General features: G+C 38.2%; 1 protein-coding gene across 1 annotated transcript in view; it reads left to right on the forward strand.

Annotated features, from left to right (window-relative positions):
* Window positions 1-24,592, forward strand: part of LOC138759842 (usherin) — an 83,492-nt gene that overhangs the window by 48,548 nt on the left and 10,352 nt on the right. The window lies entirely within an intron of this gene.

Here is a 24,592-nt window from a genome sequence, read left to right on the forward strand (position 1 = left end):
CCAAACAGAAATTAATCTGTGGAATTTGTTATCACAGATCCCTGTGGAGGCCATGCCATTGGGTTTTTTTTAAGCAGAGGTTGATATGTTATTGATTAGTAATAGTATCAAGGATTGGAGGGAGAGAGTAGGATAATGGGTTTGAGAGGAAAGATACCCCAGCCATGATTTAAATAGAAGAGCAAAGTTGATGGGATTTAATTAGGCCAAATAGCCTAAATCTTCTCCTATATGTTATGATCTTATTAATTCTGTCAGGAAACTTGTGGGAAATTATTTGATAAATTGCAGTGAATAAGACTGAGCAAAGTGTTGGAACATGATTTTTTTTTAACAAGGCTTTGGTTGTGGATCTGTTGGTCAGAACCTATTGGTCAGAATATTAAGTAGCAGATACTGAGCAAGGACAAGATATTGAGAGCAGATAGATTTATGAAGGATTTCCACAGAGCCCCTCAACTGATGGAGTCAAAAACTTATTTGAGGAAACCAAAGATGTGGTTCTGGAACAAAGAATGAGCTGCTGGAAGAACACAATGAGTTAACAGCATGTGTGGAGTCAAAGGGATGGTTCAGACATCAGAACTTTTGTGAGTGGAAACTGGGCTATTTATTTTACAAACCAATTATTAGTGCCAACTTCATTTTTCTTGAAATCACTGCTATGTAGAACATTATGCCTCTTGCTGAAATCTGCATTGCCATCCCAGGAACTGCTTTATAGCCACTGGGGAAAGGCAGTTGAGGAGCACAAATGCTGTGACTTTCTTTTTTTCTGTGACAGACAAAAGGGAGATTCATCTGTGCAATAAGTATTGTCTCCTGATTCAAATGTGGTCATGAAATGTTCTCTTTGGCCTCCTGCTGCAATCTTTCCATGGGGAACAAAGTGATGAAAGATTTCTGCAAGATATTATCTCTACCATTCATTTGAACATCACTAAGGATACCATTTGCTCCAGAAGTCATATCTGTTAACATGTTGTCTCTTTGTCCACTCTTTTGGGCTGTGGGAAAAGCAGGAGTGAAGTAAACAGACTATGTAGAATGGAGTCGAGGATATTATAATATCCACACTGATTTGGTGCTTGCATATACAGTAACTTATGTTATCAACTTATACATGTGTTACACACAGCATCTAGAACCACTACTAATTTCAACCCAATGGTTCACAAAGCCACAAGTTAATACCAGATATTTTGAACAAGATCATCTAAGTTACTTTATAGAAATTAGTTAATTGTTACTTTAATCAGATATTTTAATGTACTTTATAAATTATTAACTGTGTTATGGTCTTAAAATACATAAATGAATCATTTTCTTTACTGAGGGCTCTATGAAGAAATATCAACACAGCAAACAATTCATGCATTGGAACACATTATTAATTATTCTATTCATATTCACTTGCTGGATAATGGCAATGTTTGTTACTCATCCATCAGCTCCTGCCAAGCAGCCTCCTTCACTAACTCACATCTCAAAATCAATGGGCACGAATTTATAAGTGGGACTCTCCACAATCACCTAAGGGTAACATTCAAAGACAACAACTGTTTTATGATACATAGAATACAAAAATTGGATCAAATATCATTATATGTTTTCTCATGTCCCAGCCCTGAATAATTTGAGTATATTATTCAGTGTTACATTTGTATATGTTCCACTGCTTTGCATCCATATAAAAGTTCAAAGTTCAGATTTATTGTCAGACTACATTCATCATATGACATCACATACAACCCTGAAATTGTTTTTACCTACAAGCCAGGCAAAATTTCTACTTATTGATAGTCCAAATAGATATATTCAAGAAAACATACAAATACAAAAGTGAGAAATATAAACAAAGAAATAATGTTAAAAAAAACTGACTGTGCAAGACAGAAAAAAATAAATAGTTGGTAATAAATAAGGTGCAAAGCAAAATCATTAAATGAATCTTTGATGGAGTTTGTTTAGGAGTCTGATGGTGGAAGGGTAGCAACTGTTCCTGACCCAAATATTTTTTTAAATATTTGTTTACAAATTTTAAGTCTCAATAATAATTACATTACATAACATATAATAACATAACAATTTACAAAACAGAAACAGGCCATTAGGCCCATCTAGTCCGCACCGAACCAAACACCCCTCTCTAGTCCCACCTCCCTGCACAATGCCCATAACCCTCCATCTTCTTCTCATCCATATACCTGTCCAACCTTTTCTTAAATAATACAATTGACTCCACCGCCACTATTTCTCCCGGAAGCTCATTCCACACGTCTACCACTCTCTGAGTAAAGAAGTTCCCCCTCATGTTACCTCTAAACCTCTGCCCCTTAATTCTTAACTCATGTCCTCTTGTTTTAATCTTTCCTCCTCTTAACGGAAATAGTCTATCCACATCCACTCTGTCTATCCCTTTCATAATCTTAAATACTTCTATCAAATCCCCTCTCAACCTTCTACGCTCCGAAGAATAAAGACCTAATCTATCCAATCTCTCCCTATACTCTAGATGCTTAAACCCAGGTAACATTCTGGTAAACCTTCTCTGGACTCTCTCCACTCTGTTTATATCCTTCCTATAATTAGGCGACCAGAACTGCACACAGAACTCCAAATTAGGCCGCACCAACATCTTATACAATCTCAACATCACCTCCCAACTCCTATATTCCATGCAATGATTGATAAAGGCCAGCATACTAAAAGCCTTCTTCACCACCCTATTCACGTGAGTTTCTACCTTCAGGGAACGATGTACCGTTACTCCTAAATCTTTCTTCTCTTCTGTATTCATCAATGCTCTCCCATTTACCACGTATGTCCTGTTCTGATTCTTCTTACCAAAATGAAGCACCTCACACTTTTCAGCATTAAATTCCATCTGCCATTTTTCAGCCCATTTTTCTAAGCAGCCCAAATCCCTCTGCAATCCTTGAAAACCTTCTTCATTATCCACTATTCCACCTATCTTAGTATCGTCTGCATATTTACTAATCCAATTTACCACCCCATCATCTAGATCATTAATGTATATAACAAACAACAATGGCCCCAATACAGATCCTTGAGGCACACCACTGGTCACCGGCCTCCAACCTGACAGACAATTATCCACTACCACTCTCTGGCCTCTCCCTTTCAGCCAATGTTCAATCCATTTGACTATCTCAAAATTTATACCTAAAGACTGCACCTTCTTAACTAACCTTCCATGTGGTACCTTATCGAAGGCCTTACTGAAGTCCATATAGACAACATCTACTGGGCTACCCTCATCCACATTCCTAGTCACCTCTTTAAAAAATTCAATCAGATTGGTCAAACATGACCTCCCTCCCACAAATCCATGTTGAGTGCTCCTGATCAGACCCTGTCTGTCCAGATGTTTATAAGTACTATCTCTAAGAATTTTCTCCATTAATTTACCTACCACAGACGTCAAACTTACAGGCCGATAGTTGCCAGGCTTCCTCCTTGAACCCTTTTTAAATATCGGAACCACATGCGCAATGCGCCAATCCTCCGGCACTATCCCCATATCTACATATCTACATTGAATTCAAAAGTTATTTCAAAAAGTTATACATCTGGTATATAAACCATCCCCTCCTACCTACCCTCCCCCCCACCAAAAAAAAACACCCTGGAAATAAAAAAAGAAAATAGAAAAAGAAAGACCAAAGATTGCTAAGGGAATAGAGCATTTATATCATAAAGTATAATATTTAAGGTTACCATGAAATTAGGTCTTCCGAGAGTTTATCAAATGTACAAACCCACATTTTGTAAATATGTGCACCATATTTTCCAAAATACATGATATTTGTTTAGTAAATTGTAAGAAATCTTCTCAAGTGCATACAGCTATGAAGTTCTTCCTGCCATCTTTCCATATCTAAATCTGTATCTGACTTCCATGATATTGCTATACATTTCCTGAAAACTGCTAAAGCAATTTGTACAAATTCAAATTGATACATAATTAATTTTAATTTACGTCATTTAACCTTAATATTACTCAATAAATATAACCTCAGGTCTATGGAAACTTAACCCCTGTTATTCGCTCCAAAATGTTACCAACTTCCAACCAAAAATATTTAAATTTAGGACACTGCCAAATAGAATGCAAAAATTATCCAATCTCACATCCACAACAAAACCATGAATCTGATATAGCAGGATTTGATCTATTTAGTTTTTGTGGAGTCATATATTTCTGATGCAAAAAAAATTATATTGAACTAACATTTATATTTTTTGTCATATTATTCTTACATAATTCTATCCATATTTCTCATTTATTTGTCTCTTTAGATCCACTTCCCATCTTAATCTCAATTTATGCACCCCTATTTTGGGGGGCTTTCCTTTAAAGTAAATTATACATTACAGAAATAAGTTAACTTACATTATTATTACAAATCAATAATTCCAAATCACTCCAGCTCTGTATCATCAAACTCAGATCTATTTTATTAATCAAAAATGCCTGAACTTGATAATAGTAAAGGAAAGTATTATTAGGCACATTAAATTTATTATTCATTTGTTCAAATGTTATAAATCTTCCAGCTTCAAAACAATCCTCTATCCATCTGCATTGAAGTTCAGAAAAACTGATTATCTCTATAAAATGACATAGGGGCATTTTTTGTGAAATGAAACGTTTCATAGACATTTTATAATGAAACTTATTCCATAATTTAATCAAATGTTTCAAAATAGGTGTTTCCCTACTTCCTATCAACAATTTAGAATTCCATTTAGAGATAAAATCCTGTAAATTTATTTCTCCTATTTTACCAAGTTCTATATTAACCCAAGCAGGAATTTTATATAAACTAAAAATATATATTAATAAATCTCAATTGAGCAGGTTTATAATAATCTTAAAATGGAGAAGTTGTAAATCCCCCCCCCCCCCATTGAAACTTCCAAGTCAATTTTTCCCTTTCCTTAAAAACATCCTAATACTCACATTTAAATCCTTTTTTTTAGAAAATGTGATGGTGATCAACTGAAAAAGATTTTGAACTCTGGGAAAATATTAATCTTAACACAATTTACCCTACCTACTAAAGCAATAGGTAGGGTATTCCACTTATTCAAATCCTTAGCAATTTTATTAATGGTAAATATTTTTTAAATCATTGTCAACCCAAATATGTAAACATTTAATTCTGTCATCTGGCCACCTAAATTTAGTAGCCATTTTACACTGAGTATAGTCACCCTTAACTAAAGACACCATTTCACTTTACTCCCAATTAATTTTATACCCAGATATTTCACCATATTCTTCTAACCTTGCATGCAATTAAGACATAATTTATAGGATCAATCAAATAAACCATAACATCATCAGCAAATAAATTAATTTTATATTCCTCTTGATTAGCCTTTATTCCCTTAATCTTAAAATCTTGTTTTATAAGATCCTCTAAAAATCGAGATTAATTGAAAACAAGTAGAAACTTGTCTATTAGTCACCACCCTTGCATAAGGATTTTTAACCCAATTTATAAATGTCAATCCAAAGCCAAACTTTTCTAGAACTTTAAACAAAAATCCCATTCTTGTCTATCAAAATCCTTCTTTGCATCCAAGGCTACTGCCACACTTAAATCACCTCTTCTCTAAGCTAATTAGGCTAATCAATCTAGCAACATTATCAGTAGATTGTTGCTTTTTACGAATCCTGTTTAGTTAATATGAATTAAATTTGGTGAATATTTAGCTAATATATTTGCTGAAATTTTTGCAACAATTTTATTATCTGCATTCAGTAATGATATTGCTTGATAAGATGCTGGATTTATCTTTATTTGGTATAAATGTAATTATTGCAGTTGAGAAATATTCCGGTAAGGAATGAGATTCTGCTGCTTGATTTAACATCTCCATAAAAGGAGGTGTTAAATGGTCCTTAAACTTTTTTAATAATTCAGCGGAAAGCCTTCCTCCCCCAGTGGCCTACCATTTTGCAATGAAATAAGTGCTTCATTGACTTCTCTTGACGTAAAGGGAGTATCTAAATCTCTTTGATCTTGATATTTCAAACTAGGTAAATAAATTAGAATAAAATTCTTTAAATAAATCATTAATTTATTGATGTTCATAAGTAATCATCTTTGGACTTTTTTTAATAGTATTAATTATTCTAGAAGTTTGTTCTGTTTTTAATTGCCAAGCAAGAACCTTATGGCCCTTTCTCCTAATTCATAATATCTCTGTTTGGTTCTCTCAATTAATTTTTCCATTCCATAATCAGAATCATATAATAATGATGCTTTTTTAATTAATTTCTTTCTTTTCTCATATGAAGCCTTCCTTTGTAAATCTTACTCCAAATCTTTTATTTCCATTTCCATTTCATCAACCTCTTTCATAATCTTTTAATTTTCACTGTAAAATTTATTATCTGACCTCTTAAATATGCTTTTGATGCATCCCAAACTTATTAACTACTGAATTAGAATTTATTTCTAAATATTCTTCGATTTTGTTTCTTATAAAGTCACGAAAATCCACTCTGTTCCCCAATGTAGAATTAAGTCTCCATCTATAGACCGATTGTTCCTTATCAGGAACCAAACATATAATTAAAAGGAGTGAGTGATCAGACAAAATTCTGGTCTTATAGTCCACATGCATATTAATCCTTTTTCCTGATGGCAGCAGCAAGAACAGAGCATAACATGGATCATGTAGATTCTTGATGCTGCTCTCCGACACCTGCATTCCATGCAGATTTTCTGAATGGTAGGTAGAGTTTTTCCTTTGCCGGGATTTCTACACAGAGGTAATAGTGCACCCTTACTTGGCCATGATGTAGCTGGCTGGTCAACACACTTTCCACCACACATCTGTAGAGGTTTGCCAAGGTTTCAAGATTCAATTTATTGTAATTAAAAACTGTGCCATATTACACAAAATTGCTTTTGTCTGCTCTAAGGCAGATTCACCATTGACAGAAATTGTCTGAAGTGTCTCTTATAGTCAGAAAAAGAGAAGCAAGCAATAAAAACAGATACAAACATGTCTAGTTATAAACCTCAAAAAATTAATGAGGCCTTTAGACAATTTTACTCTAAATTATAACAATCAGAATTCCAAAGAGATGTTAACAAAATAGAAGATTTTTTTTAATCACAAATAAGACTTCCAAAATTAAATTTGGAAGAATAGATAGAATTAAGGGCTCTCTTTATTCAGGAAGAGGTCAGGGAAGCACTGAGTTCATTACAAAGTAATAAATCTCTGGGAGAAGATAGTTTCCCTCCTCAATTCTATAAGGAAATTAAAGATTTGTTGTTTTTGCTATTTATGGAGGTCTTAGATCAGATGTCTAAAACACATACTCTCCCAGAATTATTTTCAATGCCAATTATCACTATGATACCAAAAACAGATAGGGATCCATTATAGACCTATTTCATTATTAAATTCCGATTATAAGATCATTGCCAAAGTCTTGGCAAATAGATAGGCAAAAATTCTGCCACAATTGATTAATATGGACCAAATAGGTTTTGTGCAAAAGAAACAATTGGCTGATAATGTAAGCAGGATGATTAGTATAATTCATTTGACACAAAAGAGAGGTGATCTGAGTGTTGCTGTAGCATCAGATAAAGAAAGAGCATTTAATAGGTTGGAATAGGATTTTCTATTTAAAGTACTGGAAAGATTTGGATTAGGTCAAATTTTTACAAATTGGATTAAGGTATTATATAATAAACCAAAAGCTAATGTGGTGACTAATGGGCAAATTTCTACATCATTCCAGTTGTCAAGATCTAGTAGACAAGGTTATCCGCTATCTCCAGTTCTATTAATTTTTGTTATAAAACCTCTTGCTGAAGTAATTCATCAATATCCAGACATTAATGCAGACATTAATGCAGTTAGGGTAAAGCAGGAAGAATACAAAATTAATTTATTTGCTGATGATCCGTTGACATATTTGACAGAGCCAATTCTCAAATTTTTGTTCTGAAAATGGAAAAATATGGTAAAGCTTTGGGTTATTAAATAAATTGGGATGAGTGAAATTTTCCCTCTTACAGGAAGAGATTATACTTAGTGTCAAAGAGACACCCCATTTAATGGGATAAAATATCTAGGAATATGTACAAATCATAACTTTAAAAATGTATATGAATTGAATTATTTACTCTTACTTAAAAAAGATTGAAGATCTAAACAGATGAACAGCTTTATCTATAACACTAGTGGGAAGAGTTAATTATGTTAAAATGAATATATTTCCAAGAGTACAATATCACTTTCAATCATGGCTCATAACATTATCTCAGAGGTTATTTCAGGAGTTAGGTCAGAAAATTTCTTTGGAAAGGTAAGGTGTTAAGAATCTCCATAGAAAAATTAACCTGGAAATAGGAACTGGGAGGATTACAACTCCTTGATTTTAAAAATTATTATTGAGCTTCTCACATGAGATTTCTTATCTTCTTTGAGGAAGGAGATAAAATTGCATGGGTAAAAATAGAATCGGATAAAATAGGAGAGGGAATGGCAGAGGATTTTATATATACATTGGGAGTGAAGTTAATAACTGGTGAAAGAGAAACTCCTTTGTGAAAACAATTAATATCTAGTATAAAGTAGAGATACTAGAACAAGGGAGGATTATCTCACAAAATTCATCTGACTCATAACATGCTTATGCCTTGTACTATGGGTAAGCAAATGTTTGAAATCTGATCTCATAAAGGAAACAAATATATTGAAGATTGTGGGACAATTGATGTAATTTGAACAATTTAAAAAAAAAGTAGGGAATTCCTAACAACATAATCTTCTGCTATTTCCAAATAAGAGCGTATCTAATGGATAAACTGGGACCAACAATGTTTTTGCCAAATTGTTGTGACATAGAGACTCTGATTCGAAAGGGAAATACAAAGAAATTTACTTCAGCAATGTATCTTTTGCTTCAAATGGGAACCCTCAAACAGGGAGTTCATAAGTCCAGACAGAGATGGGAATCAGACTTAAATGTAAGAATTGATGAGCATTCTTGGTCTGAAATATGTTGGGGTAGTATAATTAACATGATAAATGTAAGATATAGATTAGTACAATATAATTTTTTGCATCAATTATATCTCACACCACAGAAATTTAAAAAGTTAAATTCAGACCTAACAAACTGATGTTTTAATGATGATGTGGTGATGAGGTAGGATCTTTTTTAAATTCAACTTGGTTATGTTGTAAAGCCTTTTTGGGTTGATCTAGGAAATTTCATAGAGCAGATCACAGGAATCAAATTTCCACAACCCAGAATTATTTTTACTGGGTAATATTACAGGGATAAGACTTAAATTGAAACTACCTAAATGTTAAACAGAATGTGTTAAAATTGTATTGGCAGTGGCTAGAAATTGTATAGCAGTTGTATGGAAGTCTGATTAACATCTGGGTATGGCAACATTGGAATGCAGAAATACATAATTGTATTCCCCTCAAGAAAATTATTTATAACTTAAGAAATAAGTATGACATATTTTTACAAATTTGGCATCCATATTTACAAATCTCAGGTGTACATCTTTCATTATGTTCATCCCAATCCTCAAAACCTGCGTTGATCTTTTCCAAAGAAAATTAATTGAACATGAATTTGTGATCCGTGGAGTGTGCAGTAATTTTCAGCAATCCATTCTGTTTTCTTTCTTTCTTTCCTATTTCCTTATCTTTTCATTAATATATATATATATATATATATATATATCTGGGTAGGGTTTGGAGAATAACCATCATGGAGTAAACACTGGATTTACTTTTGTACTTGTAATTTTTAATTTTGTTATTGACTGCATTTATGGTCAAAATATTTAAATAAACTATTACAAAATGAGAAAGAGAAGCAAAAGAGACCCCCCCCCCCCACCACTCTCCCAGGCAACCTGAGCTATTGATCTGAACCCCCAATATGAATAGGAAAATTTCAGTGCTCTCAGCACCCTCTCGCATACCCCTTCAGCCAGTCTTGAGCCAGTCTCCAGTGTCAATCCCTTGACTGCAGTCTCCAGCAGCCCACAGCCTCCGTGAGTTCTTCACATACTTTCTTCACAATGTCACATTTGTGTGTTGGGTGCAGAAAAGTTTGCTCATCCCCTCCACCTCTGATCCCCCAATTATCACTGGTTCATAATACCTCTCATTTTCCCTTCCTCAAGTCCACAATCATCTCCTTAGTTTTGGTGACCTTGAGTGCAAGGTTGTTGTTCATACACCTTTCAGCCAAGTTTTCAATCTCCCTCCTGACTCATCGCCCCTTTTATACAGCACTCGAAAAACAGGGAAGGGGTCTGCATTTATTTCTGATTTCCCCTCTCCATCATCAAAACTTCCTCAAGATCATGTTAAAATTTGCAAGTAGAGAAAGGAACATCTTGTGTTTGATCATAAACTTCAAAAGCTTCATTTGATATTTGCATGAAAAAAATTGACCCATTGAAGTGGCATTCCTATTTAATATTTTAATAGCTATTAATATGCCTATAAGCAAAAGTACATCCATTAAACTCCAGGACAAATAAATGCCAGTTCTTTTTAGTGTTCATTTATTGACACTGAGAAAAAAAATAATTTTTGATGTTTTAACAAAATTGCAGTATTATTTGTAACATTGCAAATATATTAAAATAATTGTCTTTACATTCAGTAATTCAATTTTATTTTTGTTTTTCGAACCATGAGCTCCAAATGCTCACTGCCAATCTTTAACCAATGTCGCCAATAACTGATAAAGCTAAATTCATTAAAGCTGTGTAAGGCTGCAAAAGCCAGTGTTTCAACTGAACAGACTTCAGCCTTCCACAAGTTATAAACTGAAAGCAATGAGCTGCAACTCAGTGAGCAGTGTAGCTTCTAAGAGGATGACTGTTCCCACAAAGGAAGACAGTGAGTATAATTCAACTCGTCAAGTGGAATAATAATGTTCTTTTACACTTGATCGCCCTTTAGATGTGATAACAATACACAAATCAGGCAACCAATAAATAATATATGATGAGAGATGTTACATGTACCTTTCATATTCACAAATATTAGTATTTTATTGCAACATACTAGAAATAGTAAAGATTATTAAAAGTAATATACATTTGGTTTAATTGAGGATTACCATGGCTTTCTTTTTAGTATAAGGTCACTGGTTTAATTTTTGTTGACTCAGATGTTTTTATCCCAATAGACTGAAAAGTGTCAAAGTACCAACTGACATTCAAAGCCTTCTCTCCATCAAACCATCTGCAGAGTGTTATACCCTTTGAGAGCTGTCTCCACGAATGACCAATTTAATCTAACAAAAAGATACTGATGTCAGATTAGATTTTATTGTCTTTTTTTTAAACTTCAATCTCTTGAAAACACATAAGATTACACTGTGCAAATGCATCATGCATTTCCTCTCCTCCAGTCCACAATCAGTGAAGATTGGTAAGAACATCTCCTCCTCAATCTCCATCAGTACATGAGCACCACAGGGCTGTGTTCTTAGCCCCCTGCTCTACTCACTTTACACCTACGACTGTGTGGCTCTGTACAGCAATAACACCATCTACACATTTGCCGACGATACCACAGTGCTGGGTTGTATAAAGGAAGGGGATGAGTCAGTGTACAGGATGGAGATTGAAAACTTGGCTGAATGGTGCACCAACAACTACCTTGCACTCAATCTCACCAAAACTAAAGAGCTGATGGTTGATTTCAGGAAAGGAAAGCCAGAGGTATACAATCCATTGATCATTAGGGGATCAGAGGTGGAGAGGGTGAGCAAATTTAAGTTGTTGGAAGTCATTATCTCGGTCCCAACACCCCAATGGCATCATGTTGAAAGCATGTCAGTGCCTCAACTTCCTCAGAAGTTGGCGTGACTCCAGAAACTGGCAAATTTCTACAGAGGTGTGGTCAAAAGTGTGCTGACCAGCTGCATCATGGTCTGATATGTGGACACCAATAATCCTGAGCGTAAAGCCCTCCAGAAGGTAGTAGACACAGCCCAGGACATCACAAGCAAAACTCTCCACACTATTAAATACATCTATAGGGAATGCTGCCATCAGAGAGAAAGATCCACACCACCCAGCACATGCTCTGTTCTCGGCTGCTGCCATCAAGAAAGAGGTATAGGTCCCGCAAGACTCGCACCGCTAGGTTCGAGTACAGCTGCTACTCCTCCACCATCAGACTCCTCAACAACAAACTCAATCAGGGACTCATTTAAGGACTCTCACTTGTGCACATTATTGATTTCCTTTGTACTGCACAGTCAGTTTGTTTAGATTCATTATCCGTTCACAGTTCTTTATTTGTTTAGAAGTATATGCTGTGTACAGTTTTTTTTTTGCACTACCAATTAGTGGTAATTCTGCCATACTCACAGGAAAATAAATTTCAGGATTGTATGCAATGTATGTAGTCTGACAATAAATCAGAAATCTGAAGAAGACATATATAAGGGTTTCAGATAAACTATCTGTGCATAAAGTAGTTCAATTAATTGGATTGACAAATCTGGACTATCTTAGATACTGGGGTTCAAGAGACACATAGGATTAATTCCTTTACATATATGATCATTTATATCTGAGATTACAAATATTTGAACTGTCTATAAAGCCATGATCAAGGGTGCAACAAAATCTTACCTTGCCTGAATGAGTGTAACTTCAGGACCGTTAAAGTTTTACAATCTTTCAGGACACAGCATTCTGCTGGAGTGGTATCCATCCTTGATGCTAAACATTTGTTAAGTTCCATCACCATTTCATTTTTGGATCAGTTGCATAACTAATAATTGGAGGAATAATGATTGTAAGAAAGAGCTCAGAAAAATTACAAGCATCAATCACCAAGAACTGCTATTGAGCAATGTGTCGGAGCTGCTGGCTGACATTCTAGTGGACTTCATTCTAATATCTTAAACAAAGTAGTTCATGAAAATGTTGAAGTATTCACTTTAATTTTTATTAAAGATCACTAGATTTAGAAAATTATCAATTGTAAATCCTTATAATAAAAGGGCATTACTTGATATACTGTGCTAAACTTCTAGAAGGCATTTGACAAGCAGGAGTATCAATGTTTATTGTGAAAATAAAAGTTGATTGTGTAGGAGACAGCGTAATGGCAAGTATGAAAGATTGACCAACTAAGAGGAAGCAAAGATCTGTCATAAATGTGTCTTTCTCTGTTTGACAAATGATGTGCCATAGTGATCAGTGCTGGAACCTCAAATTGGATTGGGTGAACACCAGAAAGGTATGTCTTATAAGGTAAGATGCAATGATAGGTACAAAAGTAATTCCTGAAAGATTATAAGGAGATTACAATAGAATTCAGATAGGTTGGTGAGCAGGTAAATATAATGCTTGCAAATGGAGAGTAATGTGGAAAAATAGGTAATTGTTCATTTTGACAGGAAAAATCAAACAATGCAACAATTTCTGCTCAATGCTTTGGATGCAGTTCAATGGAGGTAACTAAATTGAGTGAGTTGTCTTCTAGAAGAATCAGCAGGCCTGTAGAGTGAGAGAGGGTGATTGAAATATAAGATTTTAAAGGGTATTGGCAGCTAGACTGAAGAGGATGTTTCCATTATGGGAGCAATGAGGATTAGTGACCACTGTCAATAAGTGAAGAATTTCCTATTTACTTTTCAAAGCTTTGTGAGAAAACTCTCATCATTAAGGCTAGTGGATACAAAGAGAGGTGGATCAGAGAGAGAAAAATAGATAAATAATTGATAAGGTACCACATGGAAGGTTAGTTAGGAAGGTGCAGTCTTTAGGTATAAATTTTAAGATAGTCAAATGGATTGAACCTTGGCTGAAAGGCCAGAGAGTGGTAGTGGATAACTGTCTGTCAGGTTGGAGGCCGGTGACCAGTGGTGTGCCTCAAGGATCTGTATTGGGCCCATTGTTGTTCATTATATACATTAATGATCTAGATGATGGGGTGGTGAATTGGATTAGTAAATATGCAGACGATACTAAGGTAGGTGGAATAGTGGATAATGAAGAAGGTTTTCAAGGATTGCAGAGGGATTTGGGCTGCTTAGAAAAGTGGGCTGAAAAATGGCAGATGGAATTTAATGCTGATAAGTGTGAGGTGCTTCATTTTGGTAAGAAGAATCAAAATAGGACATACGTGGTAAATGGGAGAGCATTGAGGAATACAGAAGAGCAGAAAGATTTAGGAGTAACGGTACATCGTTCCCTGAAGGTAGAAACTCACGTGAATAGGGTGGTGAAGGCTTTTAGTATGCTGGCCTTTATCAATCATTGCATGGAATATAGGAGTTGGGAGGTGATGTTGAGATTGTATAAGACGTTGGTGCGGCCTAATTTGGAGTTCTGCCTGTCCTGCATCGGACTTGTCAGTCACCAACGAGCCTGCAGCAGATGTGGACATATATCTTGCAGCGGTTGCAAGGGAAAATTGGTTGGTTGGGGTTGGGTGTTGGGTTTTTCCTCCTTTGTCTTTTGTCAGTGAGGTGGGCTCTGCGGTCTTCTTCAAAGGAGGTTGCTGCCCGCCGAACTGTAAGGTGCCAAGATGCACGGTTGGAGGTGATATCAGCCCATTAGCAGTGGTCAATGTGGCAGGCACCAAGAGATTTCTTTAAGCAGTCCTTGTACCTCTTCTTTGGTGCACCTCTGTCTTGGTGGCCAGTGGAGAGCTCACCATAGAACACAATCTTGGGAAGGCGATGGTCCTCCATTCTGGAGATGTGACCCACCCAGCGCACTTAGGTCTTCAGTAGCATGGATTCGATGCTTGCGGTCTCTGCCATCTCGAGTACTTCGATGTTGGTGATGAAGTCATTCCAATTAATGTTGAGGATGGAGTGAAGACACCACTGATGGAAGCGTTCTAGGAGCCGTAGGTGATGCCGGTAGAGGACCCATGATTCGGAGTCGAACAGGAGCGTGGGTATGACAACAGTTCTGTACACGCTGATCTTTGTGTGTTTCTTCAGGTGGTTATTTTTCCAGACTCTTTTGTGTAGTCTTCCAAAGGCACTATTTGCCTTGGCGAATCTGTTGTCTATCTCTTTGTCGATCCTTGCATCAGATGAAATAGTGCAGCCGAGGTAGATAAACTGGTTGACCGTTTTGAGTTCAGTGTGCCCAATGGAGATGTGGGGGGGCTGGTGGTCATGGTGGGGAGCTGGTTGATGGAGGACCTCAGTTATCTTCAGGCTGACTTCCAGGCCAAACATTATGGCAGTTTCCGTATAACAGGACGTCATGCGCTGGAGAGCTGGCTCTGAATGGGCAACTAAAGCGGCATCGTCTGCAAAGAGTAGTTCACGGACAAGTTGCTCTTGTGTCTTGGTGTGAGCTTGCAGGCGCCTCAGATTGAGGAGACTGCCATCCGTGGAAGAAGATAGTAAAGAGGGTGGTGCGAGGACGCAGCCTTGCTTCACGCCATTGTCAATGGAGAAGTATTCGGAGAGCTCATTGCTGTATCTGACTCGACCTTGTTGGTTTTCGTGCAGTTAGATAACCATGTTGAGGAACTTGGGGGGGCATCCGAGGCGCTCTAGTATTTGCCAAAGCCCTTTCCTGCTCACGGTGTCAAAGGCTTTGGTGAGGTCAACAAAGGTGATGTAGAGTGCTTTGTTTTGTTCTCTGCACTTTTCTTGGAGCTGTCTGAGGGCAAAGACCATGTCTGTAGTTCCTCTGTTTGCGCGAAAGCCACACTGTGATTCTGGGAGGACATTTTCGGCGACACTAGGTATTAGTGTATTAAGGAGAATCATAGCGAAGATTTTGCCTGCAATGGAGAGCAGCGTGATTCCCCTGTAGTTTCTCGCCTTTATTTTTGTACAGGGTGATGATGATGGCATCACGAAGGTCCTAAGGCAGCTTTCCTTGGTCCCAGCAGAGCATGAAAAACTCATGCAGTTCGGTATGCAGAGGAAGGCTGGCGGCAAACCAAACTGCATGAGTTTTTCATGCTCTGCTGGGACCAAGGAAAGCTGCCTCAATACCTTTATTGACAGATAAAACCTCGAGTGGAGCAGAACGGGGAAGTGCATCACCTACTATATTATCTTTTCCGGGAATATGTAGTATTTTTCAAGAGAATTCTGAAAGGAATGATAATTGCCATTGTTGTCATGCTGACCAAGGCTCTGCGACCTTGGAAAACACAAATGTTAAGGGCTTGTGGTCGATTTACATAGTAAAATCTCTGTCCTCCAAAAAAATAACATAAGTGTTGAATAGACAAGTAAATGGCCAAAAGCTCCTCATCAAAAGCACTGTATTTCTTCACTGCTTCACAAAGATGGCGGCTGAAGAACACTAACGGTTTCCATTGCCTGTTGACATATTGGTGAAATGTACCTCCTATGGCCATATTGGAAGTGTCTGTGGAAAGTGCGGTGGCTGCATTTAAAACTGGGCATAGTGGCATGAGTCAGAAAATCTATTGTCTTCAAGAAGGCTTTGTTTTCCTCTTCAGTCCAATGGATAGTTTTTGCATTACTGGACAGTAAATCAAAAAGAGGCTTTAAGATATGAGATGCTCCCAGAAGAAAACGACAATAAAAATTCACCATTCCTAAGAATTTCTGTAGGCTTTTAACTATAGCAGATTTTGAGTATTTGGTAATGGCCTCAATTTTGAATGGTAGTGGGGTCATGCCCTCCAGGAGTAATTCTGTGCCCCAAAATATCAATTGTTTCTTATCCAAAAACACATTTATCTTGATTGATTGTCAGTCCAAAAAGTGGACATAGATGTTCCAAATGTTCCTCCTTAGACCCACTGGGCACTAAAAATGTCATTGAGGTAAATGAAGACATTGGTCATACCACATCCTAAAGCATTCATTACCCATTGAAATGATTAAGCAGCATTCATTAATCCAAATGGCATTTGTAAAAATTCAAACAACCCAAAAGGGGTAATTATTGCTGATTTTGGAATGTCTTTCTGCTCCACCGGTACTTGGTGATAGCTGCACACCAAGTTTATTTTAATAAGATTTTTGCTCCATGAAAATTAGCCGAGAAATCCTGAATATGAGGTATCAGATAATGATCCAAAATGGTGGCATCATAAGGTCACCTGTAATCTCCACAAGGTCACCAACCTCCATTGTGTTTTGGGTCCATATGTATTCGGAACTACGAATTATACCAATTTCCTCCATCTTGGCAAACTCTTCCTTAGCAAAACACAGTTTCTCTCGTGGCAAATGGCACACTATAGCATGGATAGGAGGGCCCTAGGTACAAATATGATGAGCAACACTGTGTTTTGCATAGGAGATAGAAAATTGTAGAGTAGTAATCTCAGGGAAATCTTCCAACAGCTTGGAGAATTCAACCACTAGTTTACTTAATGTTTGAAGGTGCAGAACAGGGGTATTGGCATCTGCCAGAGGAATGGTCTGAAAAGTAGTTCCATCTATTAGCCGATGCCCGTTTAAGTTGACGAGGAATGAATGAGCCTGAAGAAAATCTGCACCAAGCAAAGGTCAGGATACTGCTGCTATAATAAATGGCCAAATGTAGAGATGATTCTTGAACTTGGCATTCATCTTCCTGGTGCCAAAGGTTGGAATGTTGGAACTGTTAACTGCTCGTAGTTGCAGGTCCAGGATAGGATGAAATGTGTCAAAACTGGTGGGTGGAAATACACTAACCCGTGTCCACCAGAAATTTTCAGTGGGACAGTTGGTCCTGTACATACAGTAGACTTGTAGGTTTTTCGCCAACTGCCACAGTCCTTACTGGAGGTTGGTCTGAGCATTTTCCATAAACAAGCAGGGTGAAAGGCATTTGCAGGCATTTACTCACCAACACCTGTGGTAATAAGACCAAGACGAGGTGTCCACAGACTGCTTTCCCATTTTGGGGCATTGCCTGTTTGTAGGCAGTGATGTGTTGAGAGCACTAGAGTGTGACATGGGGTCAATATCAGAGAGGTTGGCTGCACAGACTTGTCTTTCCTTGCTGTGTTTTTTAGCTAATCATAGAATGTCTGCCTCTTCTGCTACAGCTCTGAATGAACACTTGGATAACAAGAGGCTAATATCATCTGGCATTCATTCTAAAAAGAGCTGCTTGAATAGCAGATTGGAACTTTCACCAGATGCCAGGAATAGCATTTCATCCATTAGTTTTGAAGGGGCACGGTTTCCCAACCCATTGAGATGCACTAGTTTGGATGCCCTTTCCCTACGGGACATACCATATTCATGCAATAAAAGTGCTTTTAAAGCATCATACTTGGTATGTGGTGGATCCCATTGGAAGTCGACGACCGACTCTCTTAGCGACGGCCTGGTCCATGGCACTGAAGAGATGATAATAACGAGTGGTATCAAACTCGACTTTGCAAAGATGAAATTGTGCTTAAGCCTGTTGGAACCACAGTTCAGGCTCAGCTGTCTAGAAAGGTGACAGCTTCACAGCAATGGCTGCAGAGTCCATGTTTGTCCAAAAATACATATTTGGACTTATCGGGGTCACCAGTTGTGGCCACTGGAATTACAGTGGACACAACAAAATAACCATACAAGGCGTTTCTTCAGTGAATCAAATGGATTTACTGTTCACAATGCGCGCAACTTTTTAAAAGCCCAAATCACGCACCCAACACGCGTTGATGTCATCACGCATTGACGTCACATAGCTAGTTCGATGCCTTCTGGGAGTTGTAGTACTGCCATAGCACCACTACATGCTACTATTTATATATATGCTTTCACATTATATTTTATATAAATGTGCCAAAGCTTAATACAGCTCCTTAACTTAATCATTAATCTTTACATTACGCATTATAAATACTCTCATATGTAGTCAAGATTATCCTCTTTTATAATTCAATGAGAGGTTGTTTTCTTCATTGCAGCTATATTCACCAAATAAAGTTAATCACATGTATATTTAAATCCAATGTGGAGTATGTTTATTCATGGGGCAGCTTGCACACATTACAGGCTTTGAAACCCTGACTTTAGCTTCAGTATGCTTATGTGGTAAACTGAATTAATTTGTATTAAAATTCATATTTTGCATTGCTGTGGACAATTTTAGATGCACTGAATTGAAAATACCACAAATTAAGGCTCTATATTTGTGCTATATTGTAGACATGTGGAGTGTGTCTAAAATAACTGCACATACTTCTTACAATGAAGGCATACCATTCTACAATACTTTTAAAGGGGTTCTGCTGAATTTATGTTAATCTTTATGTCCTTAATTGATTTAAATGATAATGGAAATTTTAAATAAAAAATGTAAATCATCTATTAATATTGTCTCAGGTTTAGCCATTCACAAAGTGTGAATACATCTATTTTCAGCTTTCAACAATGTCCATTGGTCCCCAGTGCCCCATTTCAGAACACTATTCACTGTAACTAGCTACTTTATAATAATTTATCTGGATTGGAGTCAAACATGCCCGCTGAGCAGATAGCTCAAGAGATTATGTGCTACCAGACAACAATTTTCAGATCTACAGTGGCTTTGAAGACATTCTATATTCCAAGAACATCCATAAAAAGTTAGTTCAAAAAGCTGTTTTGATTATGCCCCTCAAAATTCAATTGGTTAATGCAATCTTTCAGTTATCAAGCAAGGAAGTCTATCTGGTAATATAAAGCAGTAACTCATTTAACTCTATATATTATTAAAAGGGTTCTGAGTTTACACAGAAGTTCTCCAGTTACTGCAGTCCTAATATGGTCTGGCGGCCTGAACAGCAATGGCACTAAGGTAGGTCGTGAGGGAACAAGAGAAACAGGGGGATGGCTGGAGTGCACCTACAGCAGTCCTCAGGAATGCTGTTGGGATGGGAGAAGAATGAAAAGAAATGTTTTTGTTCTTTCACTTTTCTGTATGTTATCTTACATTTTTGCATTGAGTTTTTATTTTAATTGTTGCTTAGTTGCCTGCTGTTGTGCTTTTCCCAAGGTTTGTCATTTTCATTTTCACTGACTTTTAAGTTGTTTCAGCATTTGTGTATGTTTATTCTGGGGATTTTGGTCCCATTTCTATCTGAATGTTATGTAAAGATCCTCTCCTCATCACTTCTAATATGTTCATCCATTTAAATGTTACCGGATGATTTATGGCCTCAATGTCACGCAGCTATTTTGTAGTTGGGCATCTTCTTGAACTACACGAGACTTTGGTGAATCTCATTTTGTGAGATGTATTCTCTGACTAGGGACTGCCAGAAGCATTCAGCTCCAATCTATTGTATCACCTTCATCAAGACACAAGCAAAACAGATGACAATTAGAAAATGGGATGCAACCATCTTTCTCTGCCTCATCATTATCTTCCTTCTACTATTGCAAAACTAGTGGGTGTGTTTCCTGATGATCAAAGGCTCACCTACAAAAAAATTTGAACACTTATCCAGTCTTTGCTAGATAAGTGTCTGGCCACAGAAGTTTGCATAAGACACCGTTCAGTCACCTTCTCTTCAAAGCACTACCCACAATGCATAAGAAAGAAAGATACACATTCATGTACCCTCTTTCAAGATGAGTATGAGAGTTTATTGTTATACACATAAGTGAAATAAACAGATGCACTCAGGTACATAGGATATGCCAACTACATAGTTAGAAGCAGAATTAGAACCTTTCGAGTCTTCACTGCTCTTCACATCATGGCTGATGTATTTTCCATTTTAACCCTATTCTTCTGCCTTCTCCCATAATCTTTGACACCCTTACTAATTGGAAATCTATCAACCTCTGCTTTAAATATACCCAATGACATGGCCTCCACAGCTTCTCCTCATCATCGTTCTAAAAGGACATTCTATAATTCTGAGACTGTCCCACAGCCCAAAACTCTCCCACCAAATTATATTAAATTATAAATTTTAACAAAATAGGGTTAGGGTTATAAAATTATAGATTAATAAATATTCATAGTTACAGTTAGACAAGAAAAAGGTGACATTTCAATAGTGTAGACAAATCTTTTAGTGACCCCAGAATAGTTTAGAGGAGATGAGGAGGTTCAACAACCTGATAGCTCTTGGAGAAAAAACATTCTTGAACACAAAGGGAGAAGCAATAAGAAATCATGTCCAAGGTAAAGGGGATATTGGCTCCTTTTTTGAGCACCACCTGACACAGATATCTTCAATGGACAAGAGGTGGATGCTTCTGATGGAATCATTTGGTTTTCCGGATTTAAATGCCTCCCATTCTGTACAGCCAATCTTTGAAGTACAATCAGTCCAGTACCATGGAAAAGTTAACACTTAATTCCTTAAACACTTTCCGCTATGTACAATCCTATGTACAATGCACAGATCATGTGTAACTCCAGGGATAAGATTGGCCCAAGCTTAACTGGCATCCAATTAAATTCTTGTCATTGCCACTAATGCATTGTGGCTGCACTTGTTACTATCTTTAATAAATGCTGCACCAACTCACCAACAGCATTTCCAAACACTACCACCTAAAAGGACAAGTCCAGTGGGAAAATTAGGATGTTACCACATCCAAATAAATCCAAGTAATTCAACTTACTTGCTTGGATATTTATTATTAATGCATCAAAATCCAGGAACTTCTCACTTTCCAACTTTATGTCACACAGATTACAATGTTTCGAGAAGACAGTTTATTACTACGTTATCAAAGGGAAGCTACATTCAATTAAAGAATTAAAAAGAGCTGCTAATTAGTACACAACAAGTTTCAATAAACAGCAATGCCACACCAATCAGATAATTCATTATAGTCAACTTGACAGGTAGATAAATATTGGCTCAGCAAGAATTGTTTTGGCTGAGATGAGAATGAAGCCTCTTCAGGTGCACCATTCATTCAGTACTACAGCTTATGATACGCAGTTATACACTGGAGTGAGAATAATTCCATAACCATCTGACTTGGACAAGAATATGTCTGACTAATCAATATCCTTTTCACTGTCAGCCTCCAAAAATATCAGGACCTTCACTGACCAGAAGAACTAGAAGCAGGAGTTAGTCATTCTCACTCATGCCTATTCCTTTGGCTTGGCTTCGCGGACGAAGATTTATGGAGGGGGTAAAAAGTCCACGTCAGCTGCAGGCTCGTTTGTGGCTGACCAGTCCGATGCGGGACAGGCAGACACGATTGCAGCGGTTGCAAGGGAAAATTGGTTGGTTGGGGTTGGGTGTTGGGTTTTTCCTCCTTTGCCTTTTGTCAGTGAGGTGGGCTCTGCGGTCTTCTTCAAAGGAGGCTGCTGCCTGCCAAACTGTGAGGCGCCAAGATGCACGGTTTGAGGCGTTATCAGCCCACTGGCGGTGGTCAATGTGGCAGGCACCAAGAGATTTCTTTAGGCAGTCCTTGTACCTTTTCTTTGGTGCACCTCTGTCACGGTGGCCAGTGGAGAGCTCGCCATATAATACGATCTTGGGAAGGCGATGGTCCTCCATTCTGGAGACGTGACCCATCCAGCGCAGCTGGATCTTCAGCAGCGTGGACTCGATGCTGTCGACCTCTGCCATCTCGAGTACCTCAACGTTAGGGGTGTGAGCGCTCCAATGGATGTTGAGGATGGAGCGGAGACAACGCTGGTGGAAGCGTTCTAGGAGCCGTAGGTGGTGCCGGTAGAGGACCCATGATTCGGAGCCGAACAGGAGTGTGGGTATGACAACGGCTCTGTATACGCTTATCTTTGTGAGGTTTTTCAGTTGGTTGTTTTTCCAGACTCTTTTGTGTAGTCTTCCAAAGGCGCTATTTGCCTTGGCGAGTCTGTTGTCTATCTCATTGTCGATCCTTGCATCTGATGAAATGGTGCAGCCGAGATAGGTAAACTGGTTGACCGTTTTGAGTTTTGTGTGCCCGATGGAGATGTGGGGGGGATGGTAGTCATGGTGGGGAGCTGGCTGATGGAGGACCTCAGTTTTCTTCAGGCTGACTTCCAGGCCAAACATTTTGGCAGTTTCCGCAAAGCAGGACGTCAAGCGCTGAAGAGCTGGCTCTGAATGGGCAACTAAAGCGGCATCATCTGCAAAGAGTAGTTCACGGACAAGTTTCTCTTGTGTCTTGGTGTGAGCTTGCAGGCGCCTCAGATTGAAGAGACTGCCATCCGTGCGGTACCGGATGTAAACAGCGTCTTCATTGTTGGGGTCTTTCATGGCTTGGTTCAGCATCATGCTGAAGAAGATTGAAAAGAGGGTTGGTGCGAGAACACAGCCTTGCTTCACGCCATTGTTAATGGAGAAGGGTTCAGAGAGCTCATTGCTGTATCTGACCCGACCTTGTTGGTTTTCGTGCAGTTGGATAATCATGTTGAGGAACTTTGGGGGACATCCGATGCGCTCTAGTATTTGCCAAAGCCCTTTCCTGCTCACGGTGTCGAAGGCTTTGGTGAGGTCAACAAAGGTGATGTAGAGTCCTTTGTTTTGTTCTCTGCATTTTTCTTGGAGCTGTCTGAGGGCAAAGACCATGTCAGTGGTTCCTCTGTTTGCGCGGAAGCCGCACTGTGATTCTGGGAGAATATTCTCGGCGACACTAGGTATTATTCTATTTAGTAGAATCCTAGCGAAGATTTTGCCTGCAATGGAGAGCAACGTGATTCCCCTGTAGTTTGAGCAGTCTGATTTCTCGCCTTTGTTTTTGTACAGGGTGATGATGGTGGCATCACGAAGATCCTGAGGCAGTTTACCTTGGTCCCAACAAAGCTTGAAAAACTCATGCAGTTTGGCATGCAGAGTTTTGCCGCCAGCCTTCCAGACTTCTGGGGGGATTCCATCCATACCTGCTGCTTTGCCACTTTTCAGTTGTTCGATTGCCTTATATGTCTCATCCAGGGTGGGAACCTCATCCAGCTCTAGCCTTAGGGGCTGTTGAGGGAGCTGGAGCAGGGCGGAATCTTGGACTGAGCGGTTGGTACTGAAAAGAGATTGGAAGTGTTCTGACCATCGGTTGAGGATGGAGATCTTGTCGCTGAGGAGGACTTTGCCGTCTGAGCTGCGCAGCGGGCTTTGGACTTGGGGTGAGGGGCCGTACACAGCCTTTAGAGCCTCGTAGAAACCCCTGAAGTCGCCAATGTCCGCGCTGAGCTGTGTTCGTTTGGCGAGGCTAGTCCACCACTCATTTTGGATCTCCCGGAGTTTGCGCTGAAGATGGCTGCATGCGCGACGGAAGGCTTGTTTTTTCTCTGGACAGGACGGCTTTGTAAGGTGAGCCTGGTGGGCAGCTCGCTTCTTTGCCAGCAGCTCCTGGATTTCCTGGCTGTTTTCGTCAAACCAGTCCTTGTTTTTCCACCATTCTATAAAATCAAGGGTGATCTTGATACCTCTTTTCAGTACAAACCCTTTATCTTTGGATTTACTCAATATCCAAACATCTATTAATCTCCATCTTGAATATACTCAAGCAGTCTTAGCTCTGGTGGTGAGAATTCTGCAGATAACATCTCTGGATGAAAATACTTTTTCTCAACACTAGTTTGAACCGACAACCATTTATTTTGAAACAATAACCTCCTATTCTGGGCACCCCATCTGAGAAAATATCATCCCTGCATTTATACTATCAAACCACATT

Source organism: Narcine bancroftii, chromosome 4 (assembly GCF_036971445.1).
Source record: "Narcine bancroftii isolate sNarBan1 chromosome 4, sNarBan1.hap1, whole genome shotgun sequence".
NCBI lineage: Eukaryota > Metazoa > Chordata > Chondrichthyes > Torpediniformes > Narcinidae > Narcine > Narcine bancroftii.